Source organism: Somniosus microcephalus, unplaced genomic scaffold, assembly GCF_052327205.1.
Source record: "Somniosus microcephalus isolate GS21.2 unplaced genomic scaffold, FLI_Smic_1.0 unresolved_chr8, whole genome shotgun sequence".
Taxonomy (NCBI): domain Eukaryota; kingdom Metazoa; phylum Chordata; class Chondrichthyes; order Squaliformes; family Somniosidae; genus Somniosus; species Somniosus microcephalus.
The window spans coordinates 29970913-29993032 of NW_028225186.1; the positions used below are offsets into that span (position 1 = coordinate 29970913).

The window sequence follows — 22120 nt, forward strand, 5'->3', positions numbered from 1 at the left end:
CAGAATTCATTAGACTCGGGAACAGTGCCGATGGATTGGAGGGTAGCTAACGTTACCCCACTATTCAAAAAGGGGGGTAGGGAAAAAGCAGGTAATTACAGACCTGTAAGCCTTACATCAGTTGTGGGCAAAATGCTGGAGTCCATCATTAAGGATGAAATAGCGGAGCACTTAGCAAATGGGGACAGGATAGGACAGAGTCAACATGGATTTACAAAGGGTAAATCGTGCTTGACTAATCTATTGGAATTTTTTGAGGGAGTAACTGGTAGAATAGATGGGGGAGAGCCAGTAGATGTGGTGTACCTGGACTTCCAAAAGGCCTTCGATAAGGTCCCACATAAAAGATTAGCATGGAAAATTGAGGCTCATGGGATAAAGGGGAAAGTTTTGGCGTGGATAGGGAACTGGCTGTCAGATAGAAAACAGAGAGTTGGAATAAACGGCTCATTTTCTGAATGGCAGGCAGTAACAAGTGGGGTACCACAGGGATCTGTCCTGGGCCCCCAGCTGTTCACAATTTACATTAATGACCTGGATCAGGGAGTCGGATGCAGCATTTCCAAATTTGCAGACGACACTAAACTAGGAGGGGGGGTGGGCTCAGAGGAAGAGACCAGGAAGCTCCAGAGCGATTTGGACAGACTGGGCGATTGGGCGGATAAATGGCAGATGCACTATAATGTGGACAAGTGCGAAGTTATCCACCTTGGGTGCAGGAACGGGAGGGCAAATTATTATTTAAATGGCAATAGATTGGGAGAGGGGGAAGTACAGAGAGACCTGGGTGTTCTTGTACACCAGTCACTGAAGGCGAGCATGCAGGTGCAACAGGCGGTCAAGAAGGCAAATGGTATGCTGGCCTTCATAGCAAAAGGGTTAGAATACAGGAACAGGGATACCTTGCTGCAGCTGTACAGGGCACTGGTGAGACCACACCTCGAGTACTGCGTACAGTTTTGGTCGCCTCATCTGAGGAAGGATGTTCTTGCCATGGAGGGGGTGCAGCGGCGATTCACCAGGCTGATACCAGGAATGGCGGGAATGACCTATGAGGAGAGACTATGTAGTTTAGGGATGTATACACTGGAGATTAGAAGATTGAGAGGGGACCTCATAGAAGTGTATAAAATTCTGACAGGTCTAGACAGACTGGATGCAGAAGGAATGTTTCCCTTGGCGGGTGAGAACAGAACTAGAGGACATAATTTAAGGATAAGGGCTAAACCATTTAGGACAGAGATGAGGGGGAATTTCTTCACTCAGAGAGTGGTGAACCTGTGGAACTCATTGCCACAGAGGGCAGTGTACGCCAGCTCATTAAATATATTTAAGAGGGAATTAGATATATTTCTACGGGCAAAAGGGGTTAAGGGTTACGGAGAGAAGGCGGGGACGGGATACTGAATTAAAGGATCAGCCATGATCTCATCGAATGGCGGAGCAGGCACGAAGGGCCGAATGGCCTACTCCTGCTCCTATCTTCTATGTATCTATGTATGTATCTATGTAATACCACACACCTGATCATTCCCCATAGCCCTGTATTGTTTCCCATTCAAGTAGTTATCCAATTCCCTTTTAAAAGTCACGATTGAATCTGCTTCCACCGCCCATTCAGGCAGCGCCTTCCAGATCACAAAGACACGCTGTGTAAAAATATGTTTTGTCATGTCGCCTCTGGTACTTTTGCCAATCACCTTAAAACTTTGTTCACTCGTTACCGATCATACCGACTGCAAAAGCTTCGACAAATATGTAAAAAGAAAAAGAGTAGTGAGTACAAATTTAGGACCCTTTAAGTCAGAAACGGAAGAATGTATAATGGTTAACAAGGAAATGGCCAAGCTATTAAACAAATTACTTTGGTTCCAACTTCGTGGAATATGACACAAGTAACTCCCCAGAAACGTAAGGGAACCAAGGGTCTAGTGCGAAGGAGGAATTAAAGGAAATTAGTATTTGTAAAAAAATAGTGCTGGAGAAAATAATGTGACTGAAAGCTGATAAATCCACAGGGCCTGATAATCCGCATCCCAGAGCACTAAACGAGGTAGCAATGGAAATAGTGGATGCTTTGGTTGTCATCTTCCAAAATTCTATAGATTATGGAACAGTTCCTGCAGATTGGAGGGTGGCAAATGTAACCCCATTATTTCAAAAAGGAGGGAGAGAGAAAACAAGGAACTACAGACCGGTTAGCCTAACATCCATAGTATGGAAATTGCTGGAGTCTATTATAAAGGATGTGATAACAGGACACTTAGAAAATACCAACGGGATTAGAAAAAGTCAACATGGATTTATGAAAGGGAAATCGTGTTTGACAAACCTACTGGAGCTTTTTAAGAATGTAACTGATAGAATAGATAAGGGAGAACCAGTAGATGAGGTGTATTTGGAATTTCAGAAATCCTGTGATAAAGTACCACAGAAGAGGTTTGTGTGCAAATTTAAAGCACATGGGATTGTGGGTAATATACTGGCATGGACTGAAAATTGGTTCACAAATAGCAAACAGGGTGTTGGAATAAATGGGTCTTTTTCGGGTTGGCAGGCTGTGACTAGTGTGGTACCGCATGGATCAATGCTTGACCCCAGCAATTCACAGTATATAAATATCAATGATTTGGATGCGGGAACCAAATGTAATATTTCCAAGTTTGCTGATGACATGAAACTAGGTTGGATAGTGAGTTATGAGGTGCATGCAAAGAGGCTTCAAGGCGATTTAGACAAGTTGAGTGACTGGGCAAATACATGGCAAGTGCAGCCTAACGTGCGAGAATTGTGAAGTCATCACTTCCGTAGGAAAAACAGAAAGGCAGAGTATTATTTCAATGGTGATAGATTGGGAAATGTTAACGTAAAAGAGGACCTGGGTATCCTCGTACATCCGTCGCTGAAAGCAAACATGCAGGTGCAGCAAGCAGTTAGATAGGCAAATGGCAACGTCTCCTTCATTGCAAGAGGATTTGTGTACAGGAGCAAGGATGTCTTACTACAGTTATACAGGGCCTTGGTGAGACCACACCTGGAGTACTGTGTGCAGCTTTGTCGACTTTCCTAAGAAAGAATATGGTTGCCATAGAGGAAGATTGGGTCGACTAGGCCTATCTTCAATAGAGTTCTGAAGAATTAGAGGGGAACTCATTGAAGCGTATAAAATTCTGACAGGGCTAGAAAGACTGAATGCAGGGAGGATGTTTCCCCTGGCTGGGGAGTCTAGAACGAGGGGTCACAATCTCACGATACGTGGAAGGACATTTAGGACTGAGATGAGGAGAGATTTCTTCACTCAGAGGGTGGTGAATGTGCGGAACTCTCAACGCAGAATGTTGTGGAGGCAAATTCACTGAAAATATTTAAGAAGGAGATAGAAAGCTTTCTAGACACAAAATGAATCAAGGGGTATGTGGAGAGAGCGGGGATATGGTATTGAGATAAAGATGAGATATGAACATATTGAATGGTGGAGCAGACTCGAAGGTCTTATACTCTACACCTGCTCCTATTTTTCTATGTTTCTATTCCGCCACTAGAAAGAGTTTCTCCCTATTTTTTCTATCAAAATCAATCCCGATTTTGATCACATTTATCGAAACCCCTTAACTTTGTCTGCTCTAAGGAGAATATGCCAGTCTCGCAACAAAACTGAAGTCTCTCATCCCTGGTGCCATTCTCGTAAATCTCCTCTGCACCATCTCCTAGGCCTTGACATCCTTTCTAAAGCACCCAGAATTAAACGGACTACTCAGGCTGAGGTGAACCAGTTTTTTTTAATGTAAATGTTTAGCATAACTTCGTTACTTTTGTAATCCATGCTTTATTAATAATGCCGAGGATTCCACATGCTTTTAACAGCCTTACCAACTAATCCTGCCACCTTCAAAGATTTGTGTACCTATTCCCCCAGACCCCTCGCTTCCTGCACCCCTTTGAACATTGCAGTATTTAGTTTATATTGCCTCTCCCCATTCTTCCTAACAAAATGTGTCACTTCTCACTGCTCTGAGTTACATTTCATCTGCCATGTGTCTGCCCATTTCACCAGACTGTCTATGTCCTCCTGGTCTGTTACGATCCTCCTCGTTGTTTACTACATATCCGAATTTCGTATCATATTCAAGCTTTAAAAATATCCCCTATGCACTCAAAACTGTTCACAGTAATCGAGGTGTGTCCTCACCAAGGTCCTGTGCAATTGTAGCTAGACTACCTTACTCTTATACACCAAACGCCTTGCAATAAAGGCCAATATGCCATTTGCCCTCCTTATTGATTGCTCTACTGGCACGCTAGACTTCAGTAATACTTGCCCGAGGATGGTCCAAATCTCTGTGAACACCAGAATTTAAAAGTTTCTCACCATTTAAAAAAGTTCTGTTTTTCCATTCTTCTGAAAAAAAAATAATAACCTCACATTTCCCTACAGTATACTCCATCTGCTACCTTACTTCCCCTTCACTTAGTCTCTCAATACCCCTTTGCAGACACTTTGTGTTGGCCTCACTGCATACTGTCCACCTAGTTTGTATCATCAGCAAACTTGGATACATTACACTCAGTCCCTTCATCTAGGTCTTAATATAGATTGTAAATAGCTGAGGCCCCAGCACTGATCCTTGCGGCTCCCCACTAGGAACAGCCTCCAGTCCTTCCAATTAACTGAAGTCCATCATCCGTGAATCATACCGGTAAATCTCCCCAAGGCTTTGACATCCTTTCTAAGTGTCAGGCCCAAAGCTGTACACAATGCTCCAGTTAAGGCCTAACCTATGATTTGTAAAAGTTTAGCCTGACTTCCTTTTTCAGTGCTCGATGACATATTTACAACGCCAAGTATCCCATAGGCTTTCTTAACCGCCTTAACATCTGGCACCTTCAAAAATTTATAAATATGCACACACATCCGTTCCCTCTGCTCTAGAACACACCTCAAAATAATACCCTTTTAGATTGTACTGCCTCTGCATGTTGTTCCTCCAAAAGTGCAACACTTGAAAATTTCCCTGCATTAACTTGCACCTGACGAGTACCATTTCATAGTCTGTCTATGTCCTCCTGAAGCCTGCTATTGTCCTGCTCACTTTCCCAATTTGTGAATCATCCGCAAACTTCGAAATTGTACTCCCTATATCCAAGTCCACGTCATTTATACATAATGAAAAAATCAGTGGTCCAAATAATGAGTCCTGGAGGACGTCACTGCTTACTTCTCTGCAGTCAGAAATAAACATCCGTTCACCATTGCTCTCTAACACCTATCCCTTAGCCAATTACCTATTCAAGCTAACACCATTTATTAAATATTATGTGCTACTATTTTCCGACTAAGTTTGTTACGTGGTCATTTAACAAATGCCTTTTTAAAGTCCATATATACAAAATGTTTTGCACTGCCTTCAGCAACCTGGTCTGTGCTTCACGAATTAACTCAATCAGGTTAGTCAGACACGATTTGCTTTAACAGAGCTGTGCTGTCGGTTGCTTATTAACCCATGTTTCTCCAATTGAGAATTAACTTTCATCTTGACAATGCTCTCCAATAGTTTTCCCACCATTGATGTTAGACTGATTGGCCTGTAGTTATCAGATTTATCCCTCTCCTCATTTTGAACAGGGGTGTAACATTTACAGTCCTCCAGTCCACTGGCACCACTCCCATGTCCAATGTTGATTGAAAGGTTGTGATCAGAGCTTCTGCTATCTTCACGCTTGCATCCCTCAGCGATCTAGTGTGCTTCCCATCTGGACCACGTGATTGTTAACGTTGAGTGATGGCAACATATTTAGCACCTCTTTTCTGGTTAGTTGGACCAGATCCAATATCTATGATCCTCTCTTCTCTGCTGCAAAATTAACTTCATCCTATTTTTTGTGAGTACAGCTGTAATGCTTATGCAGTAGCTCAGTCCTGCCCTCGGCCTCCACGTTAATTAATGAATGTGTTAATTTATTTTGGGGAAGAGGCATCTAACGAGGGTTATACGTGGATGCACATCTTTCTCTGATGGATTATTGACCAACAAGAGGTTGTAATACTCGCCCAACAGACATTATTACCGTTAGCTATACCAGTAATAAACATTGATTTACACTGACCACATGTTCCCGACGCGATTAAACACAGTGGAGGTTTAGAATCACAGAATCACAGAAACCCCACAGTGCAGATAGAGGCCATTTTGGCCCATCGAGCCTGCACCGACACATATTCCACCCGATCCCCGTAACCCCTGCACCAGCACATATCCCACCCTATCCCTGTAACCCCACGTATTTAATCCCCCTAACACTAAGGGTCAATTTATCATAGCCAATCAACCTAACCCGCACATCTTTGGACTGTGGGAGGAAACCGGAGCACTGACAACTGACAAAAACCAAAAATCAACATAAATTGAATTTAGCAGCAAAAGGAGTTAAGGCAGGACGGTTAGCTCAGTAGGTTACAGCGTGGTGCTAATAACGCCAAGGTCGTGGGTTCGATTCCCGTACGGGCCATTTACTTTTTGATGGTGTGGGTAGTTTCTTAATTTTGCTATTTGCTGAAAAGATTGGAGCTGTAATACTTTGAAGCAAAGCTACAAAATCTTCGTTCTGCCGAGATCTCAAGGAACTGGAAGGTTGACCCTGTGTCTATCTGTCCACAGATGGCGCTGATCTGCAAGTTGCTTTTACTGTTCGTGTGGCCTAATGGATAAGGCGTCAGACTTCGGTATTAATTCTGAGGTTATCAGAATATTGCAGGTTCGAGTCCAACCACGGTCTTTTTACACACTTTTTAATTCGTGTTCAGTTTTATAAAACCAAACCGTGTTCCCACTTACTAGCTGAAGGTGATTCCCTACCAAACACTGCAGGGCTCTTTATTAATTAGTATTTTTGATGCTGCTTTGTGTATGTATTGCTCACCAGTTTCCAACAAATCCACAATATCTAATTGATGCCGATAAATTATTAGTGTTTCAATTGGAACTTTGGGTTAATCAGTGTAATAAAGTGCAGTGGAGGGAATTCTGATCAATTTCGGGGCCAGTGATCGCCACAGGGAGCCGATGAAATAAAATAAAGAATTTGCATTAAAGTCGCTGCGAGCAGTGTTTGAACCTGCGCGGGGAAATCCCATTGGATTTCAAGTCCAACGCCTTAACCACTCGGCCATCACAGCTGCACATTAACAATGCGAAAATGCTTCCTACTGTGAGTGAGTCAGGAACTAGCTCAGAGAAGACAGGTCATAAATACTCACCGATAAATCCAGCAGGGAATTCAGGATTAACTTCTTTGGCCAAAGAGCGCTGAGAATGCAGTAGTTGTGGCGAATGCTACAGATGCATTTAAGAGGAAGCGAGAAAGGAATAGAAGGATATGCTGATAGGATTTTTTAAATTCGTTAATGGGATGTGGGTGCACTGGCAAGGCCAGCATTAAATGCCCATCCCTAATTGCCCCTTGAGAAGGTGGTGGTGAGCCGCCTTCTTGAACCGCTGCAGTCCGTGTGGTGAAGGTGCTCCCACAGTGCTGTTAGGGAGGGAGTTCCAGGATTTTGACCCAGCGACGATGAAGGATCGGCAATATACTTCTAAGTCAGAATGGTGTGTGACTTGGAGGGGAACTTGGAGGTGGGGGTGTTCCCATGCGCCTGCTGCGCTTGTCCTTCTAGGTGGAAGAGGTTGCGTGTTTGGCAGGTGCTGCTGAAGAAGCCTTGGTGAGTTGCTGCAGTGCATCTTGTAGATGGTACGCACTGCAGCCACGGTGCGCTGGTGGTGGAGGGAGTGAATGGTTAAGGTGGTGGATGGGGTGCCAATCAAGCGGGCTGCATTGTCCTGGATGGTGTCGAACTTCTTGAGTGTTGTTGGAGCTGCACTCATCCAGGCAAGTGGAGAGTATTCCATCACACTCCTTTCTTGTGCCTTGCAGATGGTAGAAAGGCTTTGGGGAGTCAGGAGGTGAGACACCCGACGCAGAATGCCTAGCCTCTGACCTTCTCTTGTTGTCACAGTATTTATGTTCAATGGTAACCCCCAGGATGTTGGTGGTCAGCTCCTTTGTTCATGTTGGACCAAGGTTTTAATGAAGTCGGGAGCCGAGTGCTCTTGGCAGAACCCAAACCGGGCATCAATGAGCAAGTTATTGGTCAGTTAGTGCCACCATACAGCACTGTGGATGACACCTTCCATCACTTTGCTGATGATTGAGAGTAGAGAGTAGACTGATGGGGCGGTAATTGGCTGGATTGGATTTGTCCTGCTTTTTGTGGACAGGACATACCTGGGCAGTCTTCCACATTGTTGGATAGATGCCAGTGTTGTAGCTGTACTAGAACAGCTTGGCTGGAGCACAAGTCTTCAGAATGATAGCCGGGGATTTGTCAGGGCCCAGAGCCATTGCTGTATCCAGTGTGCTCAGCCTTTTCTTGATATCACGTGGAGTGAATCGAATTGGCTGAAGACTGGCTTCTGTGATGGTGGGGACCCCAGGAGGAGGCTGATATGGATCAGGCCAGGTGGTCCGTCCAGCTTCATTTTTATTATTTTGTTTCATAGCGGTTTGTTACAACTGAGTGGCTTGCTAGGCCATTTCAGAGGGCAGATAAGAATCAACCACATTGCTTTGGGACTGGAGTCACACAAAGGCCAGACCAGGTAAGGACGGCAGATTTCTTTCCCTGAAAGACATTAGTGAACCAGATGGGTTTTTACGACAATCCGATAGTTTCATGGTTACCATTACTGATTCTAGTTTTATTTGTGGGTTGAGGAGAAATAGAGAAGGAGGAGGCTCGTGTGGAGACCAGTTCGTGCAAATGGGCTGTTTCTGTGGGGCAGACTCTATAATATTATGTAACACCCGTTTTAATCAGCCACAGAATGATCCGGGACTGACAGCACATCCCTTTTAAACAGACACAGCATGACCAGGGACTTACAGCACATCCCTTTTAAACAGACACAGAATGATCCGGGACTGACAGCACATCCCTTTTAAACAGACACAGAATGACCCGGGACTGAAAGCACATCCCTTTTAAACAGACACAGAGTGATCCTGGACTGACAGTACATCCCTTTTAAACAGACACAGAATAATCCGGGACTGACAGCACATCCCTTTTAAACAGACACAGAATAATCCGGGACTGAAAGCATGTCCCTTTTAAACAGACACAGAATGATCCGGGACTGAGAGCACATCCCTTTTAAACAGACACAGAACAATCCGGGACTGACAGCATGTCCCTTTTAAACAGGCACAGAATAAACCGGGACTGACAGCATGTCCCTTTTACACAGACACAGAATGATCCGGGACTGAAAGTAGACCCCTTTTAAACAGTCATGGAATGCTGCCTGACCTGCAGAGTGTTTCCAGCATTTCATCTTTTTTTATTTCAGATTTCCAGCATCAGCACTGTTTTGCTTTTGTAATAGAATTTTGCGTAATTGGCTCTGTGGCGCAATGGATAGCGCATTGGACTTCTAATTTGTGTGACAGATTAAGGCATTTAAAGGTTGTGGGTTCGAGTCCCACCAGAGTCGGATTTTGGGGCAGGGTTCGGTGGTTCCTCCACTGACGGTACATTTTGCAGTAAATCGGTAATTCAGAGAAGGGAAACGACCGCCCCGACACTTTCTCTCTGAGTACTCACAACCCCTGATTCAGTTGCACAGAAGCAGGAGGAGGCCATTCTGTCCCATGGCCGTTTTACATAGGAACAGGAGGAGACCATTCAGTCCCATGACCCTTTTACACAGGAACAGGAGGAGGCCATTCAGCCCCTTTAGCCTGTTATATAGGAACAGTAGGAGGCCATTCAGCCCCTCGAGCATGTTACACAGGGACAAGAGGAGGCCTTTAACGCCTCGAGCCTGTTGCATTGGACAGGAGGAAGACGTTCAGCGATACAAGATCTGTACAAGAACAGTAGAAATCCATTCAGCCCCTCGAACCTGTTACATTGGATGAAGAGGAGGCAAATCAGACCCATGATCCAGTTATAAAGGAAAAGGAGGAGGCAATTCAGACCCACGAGTCTGTTTCACAGGAACAGCAGGAGGCCATTCAGCCCCTCAAACCTGCCACACATGAACAGGAGGAGGACATTCAGTCCCTCAAGCCTGCTACACTGGAACAGGAGGAGGCAATTCAGACACACGAGTCTGTTGTACGGGAACAGGAGGAGGCCATTCAGCCCCTCAAGCCTGTTATACATGAACAGGAGGAGGCCATTCAGCCCCTCGAGCCTGTTATACATGCACAGGAGGATGCCATTCAGCCCCTCGAGCCTGTTACACAGTAACAGGAGGAGGCCATTCAGCCCCTCAAGCCTGTTACATAGGAACAAGAGGAGACAATTCAGACACACGAGCCTGTTATACAGGAACAGGGGGAGGCTATTCAGCCTGTCGAGCATGTTATACAGGAAAAGGAGGAAGCCATTCAGCCCCTCAAGTCTGTTAGACAGGAACAGGAGGAGGCCATTCAGCCCCTCGAGCCTGTTACACAGGAATAGGAGGAGGCCATTCAGCCCTTCAAGCCCGTAATACATGAACAGGAGGAGGCCATTCAGCCCCTCGAGCCTGTTATACATGCACAGGAGGATGCCATTCAGCCCCTTGAGCCTGTTACACAGGAACAGGAGCAGGCCATTCAGTCCCTTGAGTCTGTTATACAGAAACAGGAGGAGGCCATTCAGCCCTTCGAGTCTGTTATAAAGGAACAGGAGGAGGCCAATCAGCTCCTCGGGTATGTTACACATAAACAGGAAGAGGCCATTCAGCCCATCGAGCATATCATACAGGAACAGGAGGAGGCCATTCAGCCCCTCGAGCCTGTTATGCAGGAACAGGAGGAGGCTATTCAGCCTGTTATGCAGGAAAACGAGGGAGCCACTCAGCCCCTCAAGCCTGTTACACAGGAACATCATGGGCAAGGAAACCTCCTGCTGATTACCACCTACCACCCTCCCTCAGCTGATGAATCAGTGCTCCTCCATGTTGAACACCACTTGGAAGAAGCACTGAATGCAGCAAGGGCACAGAATGTACTCTGGGTGGGGACCTCAATGCCCATCACCAAGAGTGGCTCGGTAGCAGCACTACTGACCAAGTTGTTCGAGTCCTGAAGGACATAGCTGCCAGTCTGGGCCTGCGGCAGGTGGTAAGGGAACCAACACGAGGGGAAAACCGATTTGACCTCCCCCTGACCAATCTACCTGTCACAGATGCAAAACAGTTCAAAAAGTATTCATTGGCTGTAAAGCACTTTGGGATGTCCTGAGGTCGTGAAAGGCCTGTCGAAATGCAAGTCTTTCTTTTACAGCCTTCAAAGACAGTGACTTAGCGGGCAAAGACCAGAAACAGGGATGGTACTATAGATAAGCCTTGCAGATGGGCCGGTTAGCTCAGTTGATTAGAACGTGGTGCTACATAACACCAAGGTCGCGGGTGCGATCCCCGTGCGGGTCATTTATTTTTCGAGGGAAGGTTAGTTTCTTAATTTTGTAATTTGTGAGCAGTTTAAAAGTTTAAAACGTTTGGAAGGAAAGTCACACGGGACCTACAAAGCTGCAAAATCTTAGTTCTACCGAGAGTTCATGGACCTGAAAGGTTAACCCTGTGTTTTTCTGTCCACAGATGTTCCCTGACCTGTGGAGCGTTTCCAACATTTAATGAACAATTTCAGATCCAGCATCTGCTGCATTTCGCTTTTTATTTTACCGCAGTGTCCTCGCTTCTATTAACAAAAGTCAAAATTAAATTGTAGCTAACGGAAAATGGGCCTTATTGACCCTGTGAGTATTGGTGGTTCAGGGGTAGAATTCTGGCCTGCCATGCGGGTGACCTGGGTTTGATTCCCGACCAATGTAGGTTAACATTTTTAACAATTTATTTCAGAGCAAACACATCACATGAAACATTAATAATAAATTAGCTGTTCCTGTGTAACTGGATCAAGGGAATTAATGGCCTCCACCTGTTTCTGTGTAACAGGCTTGAGGGGCTGAATGTCCTCCTGTTCCATTGTAACAGGCTCGAGGGGCTGAATGGCCTCCTGTTCCAGTGTAACAGGCTTGAGGGGCTGAATGGCCTCCTCCTGATCCTGTGCAACATGCTCGAGGGGCTGAATGGCCTCCTCCTGTTCCTGTGTAACAGGCTCGAGGGGCTGAAAGGCCTCCTCCTGTGTAACAGGCTCGATGGGGTTGAATGGCCTCCTGTTCCAATGTAACGGGCTCGAGGGACTGAATGGCCTCCTCCTGTTCCTGTTTGACAGGCTCAAGGGGCTGAATGGCCTCCTCCTGTTTCTCTTTGACAGGCTCGAGTGGCTGAATGGCCTCCTCCTGTACCTGTTCGACAGGCTCGAGGGGCTGAATGACCTCCTCCTGTTCCGGTTTGAAAGGCTCGAGGGGCTGAATGGCCTACTCCAGTTCCGGTTTGACAGGCTCGAGCGGCTGAATGGCCTCATCCTGTTCCTGTTTGACAGGCTCGAGGGGCTGAATGGCCTCCTCCTGTTCCGGTTTGACAGGCTCGAGGGGCTGAATGGGCTCCTCCTGTTCCTGTTTGACAGGCTCAAGGGGCTGAATGGCCTCCTGTTCCAGTGTAACAGGCTTGAGGGGCTGAATGGCCTCCTCATGTTCCTGTGCAACATGCTCGAGGGGCTGAATGGCCTCCTCCTGTTCCTGTGTAACAGGCTCGAGGGGCTGAATGGCCTCCTCCTTTGTAACAGGCGCGAGGGGCTGAATGGCCTCCTGTTCCAGTGTAATGGGCTCAAGGGGCTGAATGGCATCCTCCTGTTCCTGTTTGACAGGCTCGAGGGGCTGAATGGCCTCCTCCTGTTCCTGTTTGACAGGCTCGAGGGGCTGAATGGCCCTCTCCTGTTCCTGTTCGACATGCTCGAGGGGCTGAATGGCCTCCTCCTATTCCGGTTTGACAGGCTCAAGGGGCTGAATGGCCTCCTCCTGTTCCTGTTTGACAGGCTCAAGGGGCTGAATGGCCTCCTCCTGTTCCTGTGTAACAGGCTCGAGGGACTGAATTGCCTCGTCCTGTTCCTGTTCGACAGGCTCAAGGGGCTGAATGGTCTCCTCCTGTCCCGTTTTGACAGGCTCGAGGGGCTGAATGGGCTCCTCCTGTTCCTGTGTAACAGGCTCGAGGGGCTGAATGGCCTCCTCCTGTGTAACAGGCGCGAGGGGCTGAATGGCCTCCTGTTCCAGTGTAACGGGCTCAAGGGGCTGAATGGCATCCTCCTGTTCCTGTTTGACAGGCTCGAGGGGCTGAATGGCCTCCTCCTGTTCCTGTTTGACAGGCTCGAGGGGCTGAATGGCCTTCTCCTGTTCCTGTTCGAAATGCTCGAGGAGCTGAATGGCCTCCTCCTGTTCCGGTTTGACAGGCTCAAGGGGCTGAATGGCCTCCTCCTGTTCCTGTTTGACAGGCTCAAGGGGCTGAATGGCCTCCTCCTGTTCCTGTGTAACAGGCTCGAGGGACTGAATTGCCTCGTCCTGTTCCTGTTCGACAGGCTCAAGGGGCTGAATGGTCTCCTCCTGTCCCGGTTTGACAGGCTCGAGGGGCTGAATGGCCTCCTCCTGTTCCTGTGTAACAGGCTCGAGGGACTGAATGGCCTCCTCCTGTTCCTGTTCGACAGGTTCAAGGGGCTGAATGGTCTCCTCCTGTCCCCGTTTGACAGGCTCGAGGGACTGAATGGCCTCCTCCTGTTCCGGTTTGACAGGCTCAAGGGGCTGAATGGACTCCTCCTGTTCCAGTTTGACAGGCTCGAGGGGCTGAATGGGCTCCGCCAGTCCTGGTTTGACAGGCTCGAAGGGCTGAATGGCCTCCTCCTGTTCCTATTGAACTATGTTTCAGGAACTGATGTGGCTGATGTTCTGATTGTGCCCTCTGCTGTCCCGGCGCAGAAAGAAACACAGTGCCAGTGTATATAACCCCAAGTCCTTGTACTTTCTTTCTTTCTTTGAATCTTTCTTTCATTTCTTCCTTTTCTGTGCCATATGCTCCTTAATCTATTGTTGCTTAGTGATAGATGTGTCCATATTTGCCGGTTTCAACGTGTTCATTGCTTCTGCTGATTTGAATTGTGTCAAAAAAGTGAACTGAATTTCTCCACCTGTATGAAGCATCCTTGGGTTCGAAGCTGTTTTCACAGAATCAGAGAATCACAGAAACCCCACAGTGCAGATAGAGGCCATTTCGGCCCATCGAGCCTGCACCGACACATATCCCACACTATTCCCGTAACCCCACGTATTTAATCCCCCTAACACTAAGGGTCAATTTATCATAGCCAAATCAACCTAACCCGCACATCTTTGGAGGTTTCAATCAAACAAACGCACAGATTTCTCGAACTCGCTGAGCCTTTCCTAGCCAGTATTTGTTTCTTGCTTCCTTGCATTTGGAAAGGCCCAGGCTTCATCCCCGGCCTGTGCTGAGGGAGCTGACCTGAGCCTGGGCAGCGTTTACAATTGCTGTCTGTGGCCCTGTGTTAGGGAGAGGGTGAATGAGCCTGGCTTCTTGTCCACTCGCCCTGCTGGCTATGGGCAATGGCTGAGCAGAGGACCAGTTGTGATGGGTGTCAGCAGGAGGGGAGAGGTGGAGAAGGGAAGTTGTAAAGATAAAGAAAGGGGCTCCCAGCTGTGACAGCTGCTGCTGCCCACAGTAGGCAGTTTGGACAGTGAGTTACCACAGCCCATGACACACACGAGCCAATCCAGCCTCCTCGTGGACTTCCTTCAATTACACTTCTCCTTTATAAGTTGAAACTGTCATTTCATTCATGTGACGTCTAAACCACATCCCCTCTGATTGTCATTTCAAAACCATTGCACTTACAGTCTCGGCTCATCAACGGCAAACCCCAGCAGCAAGCAGGTGAGATTTACAATCTCTTAATGATCAATGATCTTTCACAGGAACGTGTCAAATCAGTGCTATGTTGTTAAAGTCAACACAGGATGTCAAGGTCTTAGAGAGGGTGCAGAGGAGATTTACGAGAATGGTACCAGGGATGAGGGAATTCAATTATGTGGAGAGACTGGAGAAGCTGGGATTGTTCTCCTTAGAGCAGAGAGGGTTAAGAGGAGATTTGATTGAGATTTTCAAACCTATGAATAGTTTTGATAGCGTAAATAAGAAGAAAGTGTGTCCACTGGCAGAAGTTTTGGTAACCAGAGGATACAGATTTATGGTGATTGGCAAAAGAACCGGAGGTGACATGAGGAAACATTTTTTTTAAGCAGCAAGTTGTTGTGATCTGGAATGCGCTGCCTGAAAGGGCGGTGGAAGCAGATTCAATAGTGACTTTCAAAAGGAAGTTGAATAAATACTTGAAGGAAAAACATTACAGGGCTATGGGGAAAGGGCAGGTGAATGAAATTAATTGCAGAGCCCTTTCAAAGTGCCGGCGCAGGGCTATGGGGAGAGAGTGGGGCACTGGGATTTTTTGGGATTGATACAGGTCTATGGGGTGTGAGTGGGGCAGTGTGATTAGTTTGGGATTGATTCAGGGCTATGGGGTGAGAGCGGGGCAGTGGGATTAGTTTGTGATTGATACAGGTCTATGGGGTGTGAGCGGGGCAGTGGGATTAGTTTGGGATTGATTCAGGGCTATGGGGTGAGAGCGGACCAGTGGGATTAGTTTGTGATTGATACAGGTCTATGGGTTGTGAGCGGGGCAGTGGGATTAGTTTGGGATTGATTCAGGTCTATGGGGTGAGAGCGGGGCAGTGGGATTAGTTTGTTATTGATACAGGTCTATGGGGAGATAGCGGGTCAGTGGGATTAGTTTGGGATTGTTACAGGGCTTTGGGGAGAGAGCGGGGCAGTGGGATTAGTTTGGGATTGATACAGGCCTATGGGGTGTGAGCGGGGCAGTGGAATTAGTTTGGGGATTGATACAGGGCTATGGGGAGATAGCGGGTCAGTGGGATTAGTTTGGGATTGTTACAGGGCTTTGGGGAGCGAGCGGGGCAGTGGGATTAGTTTGCGATTGATACAGGTCTATGGGGAGATAGTGGGTCAGTGGGTTTAGTTTAGTATTGCTGTGGCAAAGACCCAGAATTAACACAGTGGGCCGAATGGTCTCCACTGCTCTGTAAATATCTATTGTTGGAGACTCCTCGGCAGCTTTTAACACACCATTTGGTGTACATTTCCTCTCCATATCCTTCTCAAAATGTTCACTGACGGTTCCTTCACAGCTACCCAGGCTCCCTGTTTTTCGTGTTAGCAGCAAATGTCGATACGTCTGCCTCCTGTACCCAAGTCCAGATTGTTGAAATAGCAAGAAGGGCAACGGTTGCAGCAGTGATGCAGGGGGGGCAACTCTTTACATCGTCCAGTCAAAAAAACACCCAATAACTACCGCACTCTGCTTCTGTCTTTTAACCAGCTTCCTGGTTTCTAGAACGGTTTCTAGTTGAGTATTAATTTTATCCCATATAAGGACATAGAATCATAGAAACATAGAAGATAGGAGCAGGAGTAGGCCATTCGGCCCCTCGAGCCTGCTCCGCCATTCAATGCGATCATGGCTGAACATCCAAATTCAGTACCCGGTCCCTGCTTTCTCCCCATCCTCCTTGGTCCCTTTAGCCTTAAGAAATATATCCAACTTCTTCTTGAATATATTTAATGAACTGGCCTCTACTGCCTTCTCTGGTAGAGAATTCCACAGGTTCACCACTCTCTGGGTGAAGAAATTCCTCCTCATCTCAGCCCTAAATGGCTTACCCCTTATCCTTAGACTGTGACCCCTAGTCCTGGACTCCCCAGCCATCGAGAACATCCTTCCTGCATCTGGTCTGTCCAGTCCTGTCAGATTTTTATAAGTTTCAATGAGATCCTCTCTCATTCTTCTAATCTCCAGCGAGTGTAAGCCCAATCAACTCAATCTCTCCTCATACGTCATTTCTGCCATCCCAGGTATCAGCCTGGTGAATCTTCGCTGAACTCCGTCCATGGCAAGAACATCCTTCACCAGATAAGGCGACCAAAACTGCACACAGTACTCACGATGTGGTCTCACCAAGGCCCTGTACAACTGCAGCAAGACATCCTTGTCCCTGTACTCAAACCCTCTCGCTAAGAAGGCCAATATACCATTTGCCTTCTTAACTGCCTGCTGCACCTCCATGCTTACCTTCAGCGACTGCTGTACAAGGACACCCAGGTCTCGTTGCACTTCCCCTTCTCCCAATCTATTGCTATTCAGATAATAATCTGCCTTCCTGTTTTTGACACCAAAGTGGATAACCTCGCATTTATCCACGTTATATTGCATCTGCCATGCTTTTGCCCAATCACCCAACCTGTCCAAATCATACTGGAGTTTCTCGGCATCCTCCTCACAGCACACACGCCCACCCAGCTTTGTGTCATCTGCAAACTTGGAGATATTACATCTAGTTCCCTTGTCTAGATCATTATTATATATTGTGAACAGCTGGGGTCCAAGGACCGATCCCTGCGGTGCCCCACTAGTTACTGCCTGCCGCTCGGAAAAAGACCCATTTATTCCAACTCTTTGTCAACTGTCTGCCAACCGGTTCTCTATCCAAGTCAATACCTTGTACCCAATCCCATGAGCCTTAACTTTACACGCTAATCTCTTATGCGGGACCTTATCGAAAGCCTTTTGAAAGTCCAAATACACCACATCCACTGGTTCTCCATTGTCTATTTAACCAGTTACATCCTCAAAAAATTCCAGTAGTTTAGTCAAGCACGATTTACCTTTTGTAAATCCATGTTGACTTTGTCCGATCCTGTCACTGTTTTCCAAGTGCTCTGCTATTACATCTTTTATAATGGACTCTAGCATTTTCCCCACTACCGATGTCAGGTTTACCGGTCTGTAATTCCCATTTTTCTCTCTACCACCTGTTTTGAATTGTGGGGTAACATTAGCTACCCTCCAATCTATGGGTACTGTTCCAGATTCCATCGAATGTTGGAAGATGATCAGCAATGCATCTACTATTTCTAGGGCCACTTCCTTAAGTACCCTATGATGTAGATTATCAGCCCCTGGGGATTTATCGGCCTTCAATCCCGTCAATTTCCCTAACACCATTTCCCTACAAATACTGATTTCTTTCAGTTCCTCCCTTTCATCAGAACCTATAAGACCATAAGAACATAAGAAATAGGAGCAGGAGTAGGCCAATCGGCCCCTCGAGCCTGCTCCGCCATTCAATAAGATCATGGCTGATCTGATCCTAGCTGCCAATCTACTATCACAGAACCATCTCCTGAATCTAACAGAATTAGACACACGAAATAGGAGCAGGATCAGTCTACACAGCCCCTGGGCCCGCTCCGCTACCCACAGGGCCATGTCCGATCCGAACCTAGACTCATGTCCAAATTCCTGCCCGCTCCCCGTAACCCTTAATTCCATTTACTTCTAGGAAACTGTCTATTTCTGTTTTAAATTTATGTAATGATGTAGCTTCTACAGCTTTTTGGGGCAGCATATTCCATGGACCTACCACCCTCTGAGTGAAGTAGTTCCTCCTCATCTCAGTGTTGAAAGAGCAGCCCCTTATTGTAAGGCTATGCCACCTAGTTCTAGTTTCACCCATCATCGGGAACATCCTCCCCGCATCCACCCGATCAAACCCCTTCACAATCTTATATGTTTCAATAAGATCGCCTCTCATTCATCTGAACTCCAATGAGTAGAGTCCCAATCTACTCATCCTCGCCTCATATATCCATCCCCTCATCCCCGGGATTAACCGAGTGAACCTTCTTTGTACTGACTCGAGAGCAAGTATGCCTTTTCTTAAGTATGGACACCAAAACTGTATGCAGTATTCCAGGTGCGGTCTCACCAATACCTTGTACAACTGAAGCAATACCTCCCTATTTTTATATTCTATCCCCCTAGCAATGAAAGCCAACATTCCATTGGCCTTCTTAATCTCTTGCTGCACCTGCATACTAATCTTTTGAGTTTCATGCACCAGGACCCCCAGATCCCTTTGTACTTAAGTACTTTCCAGTTTCTTGCCATTAAGATAATAACTTGCTCTACGATTTTTCCTGCCAAAGTGCATAACCTCACACTTTCCAGTATTGTATTCCATCTGCCAAATCTCTGCCCACTTATTTGGCTTTTTTTGTCCGCTTGCAGGTTTTTTATGTCCTCCTCACTCACTACTTTCCCTCCCATCATAGTATCATCTGCAAACTTTGATATGTTACACTCGGTCCCCTCCTCCAAATCGTTAATATAGATTGTAAAGAGTTGGGGACCCAGCACTGACCCCTGTGGAACACCACTAGTTACTGATTGCCAGTCTGAGAATGAACCATTTATCCCAACTCTCTGCCTTCTGTTAGATAGCCAATCCTCTATCCATGCCAGAATATTACCCCCAATCCCGTGATTTTTTATCTTAAGCAATAATCTTTTGTGTGGCACCTTGTCAAATGCCTTTTGGAAGTCTAAATACACTACGTCCACTGGTTCCCCTTTATCCACCCTATATGTTACTTCCTCAAAGTACTCCAGCAAATTTGTCAAACATGACTTCCCCTTCATAAAACCATGCTGACTTTGTCCTATTAAATTATGATTATCCAAATGTCCTGTTACTGTCTCCTTAATAATGGACTCCAAAATTTTACCTCCCACAAACTTTAGGCTAACCGGTCTATAGTTTCCAGCCTTCTGTCTACTGCTCTTTTTAAATAAGGGTGTTACATTAGCAGTTTTCCAGTCTGCCGGGACCTTTGCTGAGTCCAGGGAGTTTTGGGAAAATTATTACCAATGCATCCACAATCCCTACCGCCACTTCCCTCAAGACCCTAAGATGTAAGACATCAGGTCCAGGTGATTTATCCGCCTTGAGTCCCATTATTTTACCGAGTACCACTTCCTCAGTGATTTTGATCGTGTTTAGCTCCTCCCCACCTATAGCCCCCTGTTTGCCCAGTGTTGGGATATTCTTAGTGTCCTCTACTGTAAAGACTGCTACAAAATATTCATTCAGTGTTTTTGCCATCTCCATATTTCCCACCATTAATTTCCCGGTCTCATCCTCTAAGGGACCAACATTTACTTTAGCCACCCTTTTTCTTTTTATATAACTATAAAAACTCTTACTATCTGTTTTTATATTTTTTGCTAATTTACTTTCATAGTCTATCTTCCCTTTCTTAATCAATCTTTTTGTTATTTTTTGCTGTCTTGTAAAGTTTTCCCAATCCTCTAACCTCCCACTAGATTTGGCTACCTTATATGCCCTTTTTTTTCAGTCGAATACTATCCTTAATTTCTTTACTTAGCCACGGATGGCTGTATTTTCCTTTACACCCTTTTCTTCTCAGTGGAATATATTTTTTTTGGAAGTTGTAAAATAACTCCTTAAATGTACACCACTGATCATGTATCGTCTTACCCTTTAATCTATTTTCCCAATCCACTCTAATCAATACCGCTCTCATACGTTCATAGTCTCCTTTATTCAAGCTTAGCACGCTTGTTTGAGATCCAACCTTCTCACCCTCTAATTGAATATGGAATTCAACCATGTTATGGTCACTCATTCCAAGGGGATCATTTACTAGGACATTTTTAATTAATCCTGTCTCGTTACACAGGACCAGATCTAAGGTTGCTTGCCCCCTGGTCGGTTCAGTTACATACTGCTCAAGAAACCCATCCCTAATACACTCAATGAACTCCTCCTCAAGGCAGCCCTGCCCAATTTGATTTGTCCAATTAATATGACAGTTAAAATCTCCCATAATTATAGATGATCCCTTATTACAAGCCTAAACTATTTCCTGATTGATACTCCGTCCAACAGAGTTGCAACTGTTCGGAGGCCAATAGACTACGCCAACTAATCTTCTAGATAGTACACACTGCAGCCACAGTGCACCGGTGGTGGAGGGAGTGAATGTTGAAAATGGTGGATGGAGTTCCAATCAAGCGGGCTGCTTTATCCTGAATTGTGTCGAGCTTCTTGAGTGTTGTTGGAGCTGCACTTATCCAGGCAAGTGGAGAGTATTCCATCACACTCCTGACTTGTGCCTTGTAGATGGTAGAAAGGCTTTGGGGAGTCAGGAGGTGGGACACTCGCCACAGAATTCCCAGCCTCTGGCCTGCTCTTGTAGCCACAGTATTTTTATGGCTGGTCCAGTTCAGTTACTGATCAATGGTAACCCCCAGGATGCTGATAGTGGGGGATTCAGCGATGGTAATGCCATTCAATGTCATGGGGAGATGGTTAGAGTCTCGCTTGTTGGAGATGGTCATTGGCTGGCACTTGTTTGGTGCGAATGTTGATTGGCACTTGTCAGCCCAAGTCTGAATGTTGTCCAGGTCTTGCTGCATAGCGAAACGGACTGCGTCAGTATCTGACAATTCTCGAATGGTGCTGAACAGTGTGCAATCATCAGCGAACATCCCCACTTCTGACCTTATGATGGAGGGAAGGTCAATGATGAAACAGCTGAAGATGGTTGGGCCTAGGACACTGCCCTGAGGAACTCCTGCAGTGATGTGGTTTGATTGAGATGAATGACCTCCAATAACCACAGCCAACTTCCTTTGTGCTAGGTATGATTCCAACCAATGGAGAGTTTTCCCCTTGATTCCCATTGACTTCAGTTTTGCTAGGGCTCCTTGATGCCACACTCGATCAAATGCTGCCTTGATGTCAAGGGCAGTCACTCTCACCTCACCTCTTGAGTTCAGCTCTTTTGTCCATGTTTGGACCAAGGCAGCATTGAGGTCAGGAGCTGAGTGGCCCTGGCGGAACCCAAACTGGGCGTCAGTTAGCAGGTTATTGCTGAGTAAGTGCCGCTTGATAGCACTGTCGAAGACACCTTCCATCACTTTGCTGATGATTGAGAGTAGACTGATGGGACGGTAATTGGCCGGGTCGGATTTGCCCTGCTTTTTGTAGACAGGACAGACTTTGGCAATTTTCCACATTGCCAGGTGGATGCCAGTGTTGTAGCTGTACTGCAACAGCTTGGATAGGGGCGCAGCTAGTTCTGGAGCACAAGTCTTCAGTACTATTGCCGGAATGTTGTCAGGGCCCATAGCCTTTGCAGTATCCAGTGTCTTCAGCCGTTTCTTGACATCA

The 22120-nt window shown here is 46.3% G+C and overlaps 2 non-coding genes across 2 annotated transcripts; one reads left to right on the top strand and one right to left on the bottom strand.

Moving 5' to 3' along the window:
* Window positions 1-7092: 7092 nt before the first annotated feature.
* trnas-uga (transfer RNA serine (anticodon UGA)) lies at window positions 7093-7174 on the bottom strand. Its single transcript has one exon. It is a non-coding gene; the product is annotated as a tRNA-Ser (tRNA).
* A 2277-nt stretch (window positions 7175-9451) lies between these two features.
* On the top strand, window positions 9452-9545 carry trnar-ucu (transfer RNA arginine (anticodon UCU)). The gene is made up of 2 exons: window positions 9452-9488; window positions 9510-9545. It is a non-coding gene; the product is annotated as a tRNA-Arg (tRNA).
* The last annotated feature ends 12575 nt before the right edge of the window (window positions 9546-22120 follow it).